This window comes from Zootoca vivipara, chromosome 3 (assembly GCF_965207765.1).
Source record: "Zootoca vivipara chromosome 3, rZooViv2.hap1.1, whole genome shotgun sequence".
NCBI classification, from domain to species: Eukaryota; Metazoa; Chordata; class Lepidosauria; order Squamata; family Lacertidae; genus Zootoca; species Zootoca vivipara.
The window spans coordinates 72,987,835-73,002,379 of record NC_142586.1 but is presented as its reverse complement, the minus strand read 5'-3'; the positions used below and the strand labels follow the sequence as shown (position 1 = coordinate 73,002,379).

The window sequence follows — 14,545 nt, the reverse complement described above, 5'->3', positions numbered from 1 at the left end:
TATTGTGTGTGTGTGTTGTATTTCTAATGCTTGACCTCAGCAGTGACGTTTTTGATCCCTGATTCATTTTTCATTTCTCTACATTAAAAAAAGCAGTATTTGCTTCATTACATTTGAAAGGAGGTTGTGGATTTGCTCACAGAATTTGATATGTTTGTTTATACTACATTCTGGTATTTCAAACCAAGTCATTGTAAAGGGTCCTTAAGTGTAAGTTGTTTTTTAAAAAATCATGTTTATTCACCCTGAATGTCTTCTGACATATTCAGATGTGTTCCATTCTGAAACTTTATTTGGCTACCTCTTTCTTGTCATTTGTATGGAAGATCTTTCAGTTTCAGACGCATACATTTTGATGAGCAAACTCTGGGTCCTTGTTTTCCTGTGCTGCCTTTTGGCATCCCACCACAGATCCAGTGACAAAGGAGAATTAACCGAGAAGTCCAAACAAAGGAGAGATGACATATTGGTGTACATACAGTGCTTTCAAAGGTGAAATTTTTAGAGATATAAAGCCTTGCTTCACTTCCCCCTACCTTGTGTCAGTTTCGGACTGATTTGTATTTGTAGTTTATTTTTTCTTGTTTATGTGAGATTGATTTGAGCCATTCACTTTGTAGTTGAAAGGGACTTCACAGGCTGACATCTGCTCTGAAGTTTGGACTTAAAAGCTATTTTTATAGTAGCTTAGCATCATGGTGTGCTCCAGTGGATTATCTGCCTCCAACTGTGGGCTAACATTTCTAGCAGGCATGTAGTGACGAAAGGTTTACAGGGAGTCCATCTTAATCCAAATTTTGTGGTTTTCTCATAAGCAAAAGCACACACACAGGAAGAGGGGGGGGGAAGAACCCCGGCCACCAAATACTGTCAATTTCTAAAGCCTTTGTGACTTAGTTATACATGCTGTTTTTCTAAAACAAAGAACACTTGGCATTGAATGTGCTTTGCTTATTAAAAGAGAAGGCTGGTTTAAATATAAGCAATTCGGCTAATAATTGCTTTGAAAATGAGACTTCCTGTAAATTATGTTGCACACTTTAAAAAAATTATTTTTAGTCACTTCATACCCACTTTGATAATTAGAGGCAGGCCCCTACATCTTGCCTGTGTTTTCACAGCACACTAAACCACAATATAGTGTGATGTGAACAAGTAGGAACAAGCTGCAGCAAGTCCTCCCACTCAGCTGGAAGGAAGAGTTTGGAGTTTGGAAACTCTCGCTCCCACTCTTGCCTGACCACAACTTTCCAGGCTGTCCAGTGCTAGAACTGTGGTTAATTTTAACAATGCTTAGTTTGGCATGCCAGTTTCAGTAACTATGGTCTGAAGTTGACATGCTCGGAACTAAACATAGATAATGTGCACCAGATTTTCTTAGTCCTTACAACACAGTAAACTGGGGCTAAACAAGAGTGGAAGCTTCCAGAGTCTTCCCAATCATGTCAGAAGAGCAGAGAGAAATGCGAAAGCAGCCATTGTAAAGCCTGCTATCTTAGCTTGTGGCTGGTACTCAGGAACAGCTCATGTCAAATGCAGGAAAAGGCTTGTTTAGTTATGTATTAGCAAGTCTTAACAATGATTCTCTTCATGGGGGGGGGGGCGTGCATTAGGAATGATTCCTGAAAGAATACACATGTGAAATGTTATACCATACTCGTGTCTTGCTTGTGAAAGCTCATGCTGTCCTACATTTTGTTAGTCTTCAAGGTGCCACAGGACTCCTTTGCGTCGCAAAACGAAATCCATGTGGATTCAAAAAAAATACCTACCAGTAATCAATAGTCCTGAATCCATATAGCAGCAGAGGCCTCCGAGGATCTCATATGGGCTTAACTGTCAACATTCTACAAAGCTACAAAAGCAGCTTTTCATATACCTGCACTAAAAGGAAAACGTCAAATAACACCTCTGATTTATGAAGTACTGTGTGAGTTGTTGTTTTTAAGTGGAGATTCAAGCTGAATTCCGGCAACTAAAAATAGAATCCATGTGCTGGCTGACTTACCATGCTGTGACTGGTAAGATAAATAATCCCACTGCACAACAGACACCCAGAGAGTGTTTGTAGACCTACAGCCAGAATGTGGCATTGAGGTTTCTGAACTTCTGGAACTTCCAGATATAAGGGTGACCCCTTAAGGAAAATTTGAGATTCCATGGCCTTCATAACAATTATCAGTCTCCCCCAGTTAATAACTGGCCCCAGTGCAGTAACTGGAGGAAGGATGCAACACAGTGATAGAGCATCCATTGGGCAGAGGGTACCAGCTTCAATCCCTGGCATCTCCAGGTAAGGCTGGGAGAAATTCCTGCCTGAAACTGTGGAGAACTGCTGCCAGTCAGTGTAGGTAATAATGAGATACCTGAACTGTTGCTCTGACTCAGTATAAGGCAGCTTCTTATGCAACACACCATGAATCACTTTCTGCCAGTTTTACATACCTACACAAATGTGTTTGGGAGCATGAGGGCATGAGAATGACCTCTTGCAAGGAGGGCTGATGTCCATCCCACTTGACTGAAGCCTGTCAGGGAAATATGGATGTACTTCTGGCCCTTTACCAGTTTTGGAAAGGACAGGCTTTCAGCTTCAAATATGTGGCCCTCTGGATCCTGCTTTTCAAAATATATAATTTTCATATTTATCCCCAGTTAGTTGCAACTCCCACCTCACATTTTACTATATTGCATTTCTTCTGAAATCAGCGAGAGCCTGATATACTCAAAGCTTTTGGAAAAATAATCTGTTCTATCAATTGGGGTCACTGACCTTAGGCTTGAAACTGATGCCTGGTGCTTTCAGCTGCAGGTCTTAGAAGGACTGTAACGCTGCAAAAAGCAGCAGAAAACATTACAGTGCCGGTTCTGCTATCAAATGGAAAGGAAAGGAAACTTCCTTTCTATTCTATGGGATAAAAGATGAAATTGGCCTTTGCTTAGCTTTTAACCATTTGGTCATGCTGCTATTCTGGCACTTGATGTGGAAAAGACCATCTGTTGGAAGGAGCTGCAAAACACTTTGCCTCTGTCAGAGTGACTTTGAGTGCTGTTGTTGCAGCATTGTTTATACTTGAACAAAGAAAAGGTCTCTAGCACTGACAATTTTAGCTTCCGCAATCAGAAGTCTGGGAAAGGATGAGGCCATCAGCTTTTGTTTTTTTTTTTCTCTGTTTCTTTCCAGGAGATTGAGGACTAAACCAGGAGTAATGTTGAGCACTCTGGGCTCCTTTGGGAGAAAGGATGGTGTAGATATTTCGTGACCGATTTTGTTTTGTTTTTAATGGAAGTACTGTAGCAGCCACAGGAGAGGCAGAGCAGCGTCAAAACTACAGGAAATGGGGAGATGGAATTTAACCATTCCCCCCCTCCCTCCGCTATGGTCCCCACAAAACTTGCCTCTCAGAAACTGTTTGCATTTCAATGAAGGCTCCCATTGGCACCAATAGATGCTTCCTGATGCAAATAGCAGCTCGGGGGGGGGGGAGAGGAGTTCTCTCACCCAACCTGCCACACAGGCAGAGAGAGACAGAGTGGGGGGGGAAGATGAAACACTCCCTCCTCACCTGCAGTCCCAATGTTGTTCTTTCCCCTTAGAGTTGCTATTTACATTTGGTTCCAAGGATTAGGGTTCACCTATGTAACATTTGTCATAGAAAACACAAGCTGAGTGGGTTGACAACTGCAAAGCTTTTGTAAAGCATCTGCCTGCTAAGGATGGATGGACCATCTCCATCTGGAATGAGACTCTACATGGGTCCCCTCTGCCATTGTGTTAGGCAGCGATTCCATTCCCCATGGGCCTGGTGGGCCTGGAGACAGAAGGCCATTCATAATACAAATTGGCTGCTTCCTGTTACTTACTAAAGATAGGAGAAACTGATGTGAGTGTCTCATTCACACCGTATAGACTGTAGCTGTTATTTGGACCCACAACCACTGGAATTTCTCTTAAACAGCTATCTGATGTATATCGGTACACATTTTGAATGAAATTTATGTATTCTGACATGAATAAGCAAGGTTCTCTGTAACAAGTATATGGATATATGGGTGGAATGCATGCATGCCCTAAAATGCATAATACCTAGAGGAAGGGAGTCTATCCTAGGGGCAGCAGAGAAGTTTGTCAGGCCCACTTTTCACAGTGCACTGATCCAATGCAACATTCCTGAACTTCCTTAAAGTTTTAAACTTCCCCAGATTTTCCAGTGCAGTCTCAATCCCCAAATCTGTGAGCTCAAATGTATTTCACTTTAAAGATGACAGGGTGGGAGGGGCATCTTAGGGTCAGTTCCAGAGGCTGAGTTTGGCTATATCCACACTTGGCCACTCCTATCTATGCCTTGTAAGAAACATTCACAGGCAAGAGAGATTGAGAGTGGTCCAGTAACCAGTACATATCCAGACAACTGTTCTCTATTTACTTGCTTTCATCTGCTCTGAATATTCTCCGTTACCCTTTCCCAGCTGCCTCCCTATGGGAACTAAGGGAAAGCAGTGCGCTGACCTTCAAATTCACACCGTCAATGAGCTAGAATCAGCTGAGCCTAAATCCTCTCAGATAAAAAGCATCAAATTTTGTTCTCAGCAAAGCCCCCAGTGATATATTCTCTACAAAGATCAGAATAATGGGATTAGAAGCGTGATCATACTACTGTGTGGAGCTAATGTGCAGAGATTTCAGGGAACCATAAAGATGTATAATTACATTTATACGGATTAGTATAATCCATGAACTTGTGACCCCCCTGGGACCAGGTCTAACAGGGGAAGGAAACACAGAGTTTCTCCTTCTCTGCTTTTTCAGAAGCATCTAAGGGTTATTTGGAGTCCTGTGGTAGAACACTGAAGTATGTCTCCTCAGTCAACTGCTGTGCTTCTCTTCTATAATCAAGCAATTAGTTTCTTTCCTTTGGGGAATATCATTGTAAGTCCTATTCAAACATTTTTCTGATTGCTGCACACATGAGTGCAACTTAAGAGTCTTACTTCAATGGAAAAGATGCTACTGGGACATCATTTATGGATGTCAGAAAGTAGCCTTCCTCTGTTTGTGGTTATTCCTCAGGAGCACGCTGATCTCAGCCCACTTCACTGGTTTTACACCCTAAGGCAACATCTGTGACATTACTCACCTTCACTGGCATAATGTGGCGGTTGTCTTTTAACAAATAGGCATGAGTAGGCGGAAGCCAGATCTCAGAAATGGTGCTTTGAAATGTTAATTTAAAAACAACAACACAACTTTCATCTTTGTCTTCTGGACTTGCCAGTATTGCTGAAGGGAAGCTAAACTGCATCCATGCTGGGGAATCAGTGGCCCTCCAGATACTGTTTGATTCCAGCTTCCATCAGCCATGACCATTGTCCTTGCTGGTCAAGGCTGATTCCAACAATATATGGAGGCCGCAGGTTCCCAATTGCTACTCTGGCCATTTCCCCCTCAATAATCGGCACAAGACTGCCTCCTCAAAAATGGCCAAAGGATTTTATGTATCTATATGACTTTCCTTCTTCCTTCCCCAGCGTGAGATGTGCAGGAGGTGTATAACCTATCCTCTCGGAGAGATATAATTTTGCATAGTGGTTTAACTCTCAATCCCTCTTCAGAACTCTGGAAATTGTTGCTCTGTGAGGCCAATAGGGGTCTCCTAACAACTCTCAACAGCCTTAATTGAAATTGCCAAAAGGTATAATTTAAATAAATAAATACAGTGGAACCTCGGTTTATGAACACCTCGGTTTATGAATTTTCGGTTTACGAACGCCACGGACCCATCTGGAACGGATTAATTCACTTTCCATTACTTTCAATGGGAAAGTTCGCTTCAGTTTATGAACGCTTCAGTTTATGAACAGACTTCCAAAACCAATTACACCCATGCTTCGGGTTAAGTAAGCTTCAGGTTGAGTACTCCGTGGACCCGTCTGGAACGGATTAATCCACTTTCCATTATTTTCAATGGGAAAGTTCGCTTCAGTTTATGAACGCTTCAGTTTAAGTACTCCATGGACCGTCTGGAACAGATTAATCTACTTTCCATTACTTTCAATGGGAAAGTTTGCTTCAGTTTATGAACACTTCAGTTTATGAACAGACTTCCAGAACCAATTGTGTTCATAAACCGAGGTACCACTGTAAATGGTTCCATCCCATTCCAAGGCATGAAGAAGAAGCTACAGAGAAGTGGGCAGCAGCGGCTGTGAATGTGCTATTATACATTTGGTGCTTTTGATGTTATTTTACAGAGCTACTTTGTTACATATTCTGGGTTTCATACCTGCCCTCTAAAATCTATGATTGACACTATACTTTTAATCTATTATTGTATTTTAATATTTCTGTTGGAAGCCGCCCAGAGTGGCTGGGGGAACCCAGCCAGATGGGCGGGGTATAAATAATAAATAATAAAGTATTTATTATTTATTATTTATTATTTATAATTTATTATTTATTTATTATTTATTTATTATTATTATTATTATTATTATTATTATTATTATTATTATTCTGATTTGCTGTGTCTGGTGAAGTAGACTCTGTTCCACAAAAGTTTGTGCTATAATAAAAATGTAAGGGGGCACAATATCTTTGGATTTTCAACTATAATCTAACAGAGTCATTCACAAACTTTCCTTCTCACAGACCACTTGAAAATCACTTCGGGTCTTATTGATGGAAACTTAAGGTCTTAATAATAGGGAAAACCTATCAATGGCTCTGTATTTCCTCCAAAATCAGAGACACTATGCCTCTGAATTACTTGTTGCTAGGGAACAGCAGTGGGAGAATGCTATTTGTCTCCTTTACTGCTTGTGGGCTTTCTAGCGATATCTGATTGGCCACTGAGGGAAACAGAATATTGGACTAGATACTGGCTTTGGGGTCCAATCCAGCAGGGCTCTTCTTTTATTCTGAACTTAAAATGTTTACAACCCTCCCCCCCCCAGCTTCCTTATAGGAACACATCTATTTTTAAAGAACCCCCTTACAGTATTACAGTGGAACCTCAGTTTATGAACACCTCAGTTTACGAATTTTCAGTTTATGAACGCTGCGGACCCATCTGGAATGGATTAATTCACTTTCCATTACTTTCAATGGAAAAGTTCGCTTCAGTTTATGAACGCTTCAGTTTATGAACAGACTTCCGGAACCAATTGTGTTCATAAACCGAGGTACCACTGTAATTCAAAACATGTTGAAGTGAAATAGTTATGGCCTCAATTTCTTGTTCCTTCCCTCCAAATTGTTATAGACAAGTTGGTTTTAAAAAAATATGTTCCACACACACACACCCTTTCTTATTGGGTTCTCCTGTTTTGTGTGAGAAACCCTGTTGGTGAGATTGTTGCTTATGCAGAAGATGTCTCAGTTATTGAATCCATTGAGGGAAGAGTCAGTACCAATGAGATCTCCGAGAGTGTTCTGCTCTTCCATGCAAAATAGTGGACTAGGCAACAAAGGGCAACAGAAGGCAGCTGGCAGATGGGAGATACAGCAGGGAGTCAACCGCAGGCAATCAGCAAGTGGTCAAGAGAAAAGGGAGGGGGAGCCGCCTGCCATGCGACTAATGGATATGAGTTGTACCTGGCGGAATGCTGCAGACATTGGATCTAAGTCATGGAAGGTACCTCCTTAGCACCTATGAAATCAAACATACTGTGTCTGAAGTGGACAGAAAAAGAAATGCACGCAAATATTATCTGCAGGTTGGAGATTTCAGATTCTATATCTCTGTGTTACCACCATGTGATCTAGTAGTAGCATGTTGCTTAATTTATTAATTTATTTGGAAAACATATATGTTGCTAAACATTTTTTGGCAAAGCTCCCTAAGCAGTTTGCAGGAACATCTGTGTGTGTGTGTGTGTGTGTGTGTGTGTGTGTGTGTTGGCACCCAAAGACCAAGCATCACCTGGTAGTGGCCTGGTCCCTGATCATGGCAATGGGGAAATATGACCCACCCCACCCCTGCAGGTGATGTGAACTTGAAGTTTCTTCTATTAGGTAGAGGCAGCTCCCATGATGCCCCTGTGAATGGTGTTGCTGTTGGCATCGGTCTGTCTTGAGAGACAATGGAGAGCGCCTCTGGGGGTGAAGTCAAATGGCTGTGTTAGCAGCTCTGAAGTAACCTCCCTGGGGCGCACGCCTGGACAGTGTGTATGGAGGTCCTGGGCTGCCCTCTCAGCCTCACTGGTGTGGTCCAAAGGAAAGCAGAGCAATGCTTTTGGCACCAGCTTAGCTGTAGGAGTTTCCAGAAGGATGCATACAAGGCACCATCCCACCTCCACTCTGGATTTGTGTAAGGTGGATTTGTGTAAGAGGCTCCTTAGCCTCTTCTTCTCCTGAAGATACCCTGCAAGGCAGCAGAGGTTTAGGATCAGAGTTTTCCTTCTCCTAGATGGGCTACCTGCCCCACCTGCCCCTCACTTCCCTCTACAGCATGTGCAGAAACCACCTTCTAGACCAGGCATCCCCAAACTGCGGCCCTCCAGATGTTTTGGCCTACAACTCCCATGATCCCTAGCTAGCAGGACCAATGGTCAGGGAAGATGGGAATTGTAGTTCAAGACATCTGGAGGGCCGAAGTTTGGGGATGCCTGTTCTAGACAGTTGTACCCAATATTGGTCTTTTCCACCCAATCTGCCAGAGCCTGTCTTTGTGGATGGGGGAAGTCCCTCACTCACTGAGGGTTTGAGACCCATCAGGTACCCTCACCTGTTTTAGCCAACCAGTTTCGCGGTGTGTGACCACTGTTACCCCACAATAGTGTAGCACTCAACATGAACTTGGAGGAACATGACAAGCTGCAGAGTCCATGTTTATTATATGAGACAGGAGCCATTCCCAGCCCTACTTGAAGAGACCAGTAAGTGCAGCTGGGAGCTTCTTCATGCCTATTTGTTGTTTGTCGTTTAGTCGTGTCCGACTCTTCGTGACCCCATGGACCATAGCACGCCAGGCACTCCTGTCTCCCACTGCCTCCCGCAGTTTGGTCAAACTCATGTTCGTAGCTTCGAGAACACTGTCCAACCATCTCGTCCTCTGTCATCCCCTTCTCCTTGTGCCCTCCATCTTTCCCAACATCAGGGTCTTTTCCAGGGAATCTTCTCTTCTCATGAGGTGGCCAAAGTATTGGAGCCTCAGCTTCACGATCTGTCCTTCCAGTGAGCACTCAGGGCTGATTTCCTTCAGAATGGATAAGTTTGATCTTCTTGGGACTCTCAAGAGTCTCCTCCAGCACCATAATACAAGTCGGTATTGTTATTTTTATGTAAGCTACTTGGAGATTTTTGTGACCAAGCGGTATACAAATTCCATTAATTAATTAATTGACTGATGGATTAAATATCCTTTTCTGTCACCCTATGTGGCATTCTTGGGTCTTTTCATTCACTACATTTCATACTGTTTTCTTTTTTTAAGAGTATGTCATCACTCAGTTTTTCCCCACACAGAAAAAGCATAATGCTTAATGTTTCAGGACTATTTTTATGCTTTTAAACTCTGTGTGCTTATTTGAAAAGAGGCCACTGAACTCAGTGGGACTTGCTCTCGAATACAAGTGGGCAGCGTTGCCGGCGCATTGGCTGGGGGCCACTCTCTCAGTCTGTTCCACAGTATTTTGTAGCCAGAGAGAGATGTCTTCCGGGAAGCCATAAATCTCAGGCATTAGAGTCAGTGAGCGTGCTTCCCAAGCAGGGCTGCTCTGGTAGCATAAAACACAGTGTGAACGCTCCCATTTCATGTGTGCCACCCATTGTCAATAAACAGTGGCCGAAGGAAGCAAGCCGCTCAGCAAATGTTCTTGCCATTTCCCTAATGGAATAGGTTGCTGTGTGGGCTGGCCCTGAGGCAGACGACTTTATACTTTATTTGTTAACCAGCTGCTGTACATATGGCTGGGGTTAGCTGTCCTGCAACTAGGGTGTGTGTGTGTGTTTAGTAAGACCATGTATTGCAGGAATAAAAATATTAATGATAATATCGGCATTGTGAAAACAGTGCTGCTTCCAAGTCTCAAGGGAGCTTTCAACTCCAGCCAAGGTTAAAAGATGTTCCATGTTTTGGTGAATGTTCCATATTTCTTCAAAGCATACGGCTAGTTGAGATCATTGGCTGTCCCGTGCTCAGGGTTCTGCACATTTTGGCTGGCCCTGGAAGTCAGCCAAAAAGCTATGCTAACTGCCTTAATTTCCATGCTTTACTTTGCTGCATATATTGTGATTTCAAATCTCCACTGGGGTTTCTCGCCAAAGAGTACTAGCTCCAAACTTGGATCTTGGTATCTAGGAATTCTCCTTTTATACCTATATTGTTTCCTTGCAACCAGCATACATAGCTTGAGACAAAGGAGGAAGCTGAAAATTAGTGCATGTAAGGAGACATCAGATATTGGCAGAGGTATGTCTGGGTGGTGGCTTAAACATTACCCAGTTGGTATCCCCCACCACAGATGGCTGTTGTTGTACACTTGCAGAAACCAGTTCCCCTACCATGCTCAACCCTGGAAAAAGAGAGGGGGTGAATGAGGGGGGAAAGATTTCCAAACTGCCTTCACACTGTTCTACAAATGTTACTTTAACTCACCCTGTACCGGTATTAGCAATGGCGGGGTCGAGGTGAGCATTAGTGTCCCACCTCAATATATCTTCTACAGCTTGTTCAAACCCCTGGCTGCCTTGTGCATTAAAACTGCTATCAGAGCAAGGGCTAATTAGAAGTAGTGATTAATCCATCATCCAGCAGGCAATATCAGTCTTCCATTCCTTCCACTACATAAATTCAATTTTATATTTAATGGGGTTATTAAACACTGACATCTGAGCAGAGCCAATCAATATTGCAGTGACGCTCATGAGAAACAGTCCCAGGCAGTAGTGGCAGCAGCGGCAGCAGCTTCTGTTCCTTGGTCATGCAATCTTTTCATGGCTTGGCAAAATTGCAACAATGCTCCTACCTACTCCCTGTTTTTTTAGGCTTTGCCCTGGGAACACCAGAGATAAATTCCAAAGTAGTGCAATAGATTCAGCACAACCATGAGTCAAACTAGATAATACCTTAGAGCCATATCCGTGCCCTTAAGTCCATTTATAAATTGCACCATGCCACTGTTTCAAAAGAGGATCCCAACCTTTTATTGGCCAGCATGATGGGAAGTCATTAATGTTTCTCAGCATTCCGTCATGGTCTTTGAGCAAATGTTTGCTTATTTGTTTTTCTTCCGTGCAAGTCCCAGCATGGCTCCCCCACCGTAATTTGCTTTTTAAAATTTCGCTTTGCCCTTTCATGCCTTGCTTCCCTTCCCTCCTTGTGTTTGTAGCAGTATCTTGCCTGACTAAGTAGCATGTGCTTTCTAGAACGGATCAAATCCAGTCTCACACGAGTTGCTTCTTATCACTTGCACTCCACAGCATGTTGAATAAGCAGAAGGCACACTCAAAAGAGCACCCATTTCCTTAATTGTGTGTTATGTGTACCAAGACATGGGATGTTTAGGCATTTATAGCAGATTTCTAAAAGAGATGGTTTGAGACTGACTAGCTTGCAAATGGGGGGAAGCATACTTCTAATCCTTCGTCTTTTATTCCTTATATCTCCCCCCTTCCTTGACAGTTTAGGGGTTTTGAAATCCCCATCACTCTGCATACATTTTCAGAGCTTCTTTCATCAAATGCTAATCTCCAAGACTAAAAATCTTCAGGTCCCACTCTCACTTTTAATAGGATACTAAACTAAGAGGATACACAGGGATTATTCTAATCTTCCCTGGTAGCTCCCTCCAAGAACTGTCGTTATGCTTTAGGTAACCATTCTATAGTGGCCTTTTCCATCCTCTCCAGAAAAAAGGGATTCTTATCTTGATTTAACAAGCTATTATAGGGAAGCAAAATACCAAATTGCCAAGTCCCAGCAAAATGGGATTAGCTAATTTATTGAGAATAAAAAAATATTAGGATGGATCACAAGCATCCTCAGGCAGGTTTATCCTCTCTACCCAAAGCAAACAATTTATTCAGAGTGTTTATAATCTGTTTGATAGGATCCCTTCTCTCAAAGGCTGTTTTGCTTTTCTTTGGAAACTGGCAGTTAAAGTGATTAAGAATTTATAAAGCAAATGTTTTTGCAATCCCAGCTCTCATACCCTTGAAGACCTGTAGGACTGAGGGAGCAGACTGAGGAAGGCAGGTTAAAGAAAGAGAAGGCAGGCTGGATTTCTCTGTAGCTTCTAGTGGATACCCGGAGTCTGTTTTTCAGGTCAGAGATCTTACATGCACTGGAGTTTACTGTGTGTTTGCAACACCTTAATTTACATAATTCACATGAAGTTTTCCCCAAACAACATCAATCTTGATACTCCAAGCCAAGGGCGTACCCACCACGGGGCAAGTTAGGGCAGCTGCCCTACTCTAGAAGCAGGGCTGGTGGGCAGAGGCGGAGCACAGCCCGGCGGAGCGCGAGTTCGCCATTCCCGCCGCGCCGCGCCGCACCCTCCCTCCAGCTCCCCGCCGCGCCCTCAGGCAAGGCCAAGCACGGCGGGGAACCAGGGAGCGCGGCGCGGTGGGCGGGAACGCCGAACTCGCGCTCCGCTGGGCTGGGCTCCGCCTCCGCCCACCAGCCCTGCTTCTAGGGAGGGGCACAGCCCGGCGGAGCACGAGTTCGCCGTTCCCGCCCACTTTGTGGCCCCTCCCCTTCCGTGCCTTGGCCCCTCCCCTTGCCCCCCCTAGTTTTGATCCTGGGTACGCCCATGCTCCAAGCAGCTCCGGTTAGGGTTGTAGATCATTTGTTTCAGTGTTCCGGGGGGGGGGGGGTGTATCCAGGGCTGACCCACTCATGAGGCAAGTTGAGGCAACCACCTCAGGCAGCAGGAACTGCAAGGGCAGCAGATCTGACCTCCAAGGAACACTCATTGGAGGCAAGAAATGCCGCCACCTTGCCGCTCCCATACCGCTTCCACAGTGACCTCTTGGTGAAAAGGAAGCACTGCTGGTCTCCTCCAACCCCTAGGGAGGAAATGGTGGGGGCTTCCCTCTGGAGTCTCCTGGGCTTTGCACCCACCCAGCATGATTCAGAGTGAGCTCCTTTCCCCCTGCCAAAGGCCTTTGGTTAACAGTTCAACCATTGGATAAGGCTCCCATTGTTCCTGATGTTGATCTGGTGGATTTGGCAGTATTTAATGGAATAAACCCATCAGAAGGCCAGGACAAACACAAAAGGGAACATGAACTGGTTTGAATGGGAAAGACTGAAGTTCATGCAAATGTGGACTCTGGTGTAATAGGAATGCATTAAAAGTGGACTAATGGGCTACATCATGCTCAAATGTGGACAAGCCACCACAAGAGTAACAGTTTTATTATGACATAAACCAGGCATCCCCAAACTTCAGCCCTCCAGATGTCTTGGACTACAATTCCCATCTTCCCCGACCACTGGTCCTGTTAGCTAGGGATCATGGGAGTTGTAGGCCAAAACATCTGGAGGGCCGAAGTTTGGGGATGCCTGACATAAACCTTCCTAGACGAAAGTCAATTTCACCAGATGCATGTTCTGCTGGTATCCATATGAGTAGAAATGGTCCAGAGAAATGACTGTGAAATGCAAAAGGGTACAGTCTGTGATAATTCCATGGAAAAACCGAAGTACATTTTTTGCTTTTCACAGCCATTTCACCCCACGGTTTACAATTATTTTTTGTATACCTAGTTAATCTGTAGCAGCCCAAAGACACACAACCTGTAACACCTGGCAGATGATACTCAGCTAATATAACTGGCATTAGCCACTTTGTATCTTCTTACTGTTAATTATTTATCTGAAGAGAACTATTTTTACTTTTTTCTGTTTACTATGTATTGTCTTTTTATATTACCTTAGTTGTGTAAACTGCCTCGAGGTGTTTTCAGTGAAGGGTGCTGTAGAAATGAATTGCTCAAAGAGTTTTTGGCTCAACTCACCTCCTAGGGCCAGACAAGACATTCTACATGTTGTTGTATTTAAAAATATAAATAGCAGCTGTGAGGGAGGAGGGGAGCTGAGCAGCAGTGATCCTCCCCAGAAGCTGCCATTTGCACTGGAAAGGAAGCCACCCTTAGTGTCCCGATGCAAATAGCAACTGAGGGTGGAATATTTTTACTGGGACCACAGAAGGGAAGGAGAGGATTAAATCCCCCTCCCTGTGGTTTCATTGCTGCTCCCTCCCCTTTAGCTATTTACATATTTTAAAATGTGCACATTAATTGTACCTATTAGGCCAATAGAAACAGTTCCACAGGGCATACTTTTCCTAAATATCGAACATCTGATGTAAGGCAAGCAATGCTTTGAAATGGGAGGAGGGTGTACCTCTTCATTCCTCTACCAGGGGTGGGCTGACTTCAGGCTTGTCGGATCTGACTTGCTGTTTTTGCGAGACCCCTAAGATACACCAGCCAGAACCAGCTGCTGAAGACATGCACTCAGAATTGAACAATGGGTTGCCTCTGAGCACAGCCAAGGAATTTGTTTTCAGTATAACTCCTTCCCCATAAAAGGAC

General features: G+C 43.8%; 1 long non-coding RNA gene across 4 annotated transcripts in view; it reads left to right on the top strand.

The window, feature by feature from the left end:
* LOC132591910 (uncharacterized) overlaps positions 1–14,545 on the top strand; it is a 94,043-nt gene that overhangs the window by 21,839 nt on the left and 57,659 nt on the right. The gene's annotated exons all lie outside the window — the stretch shown is intronic.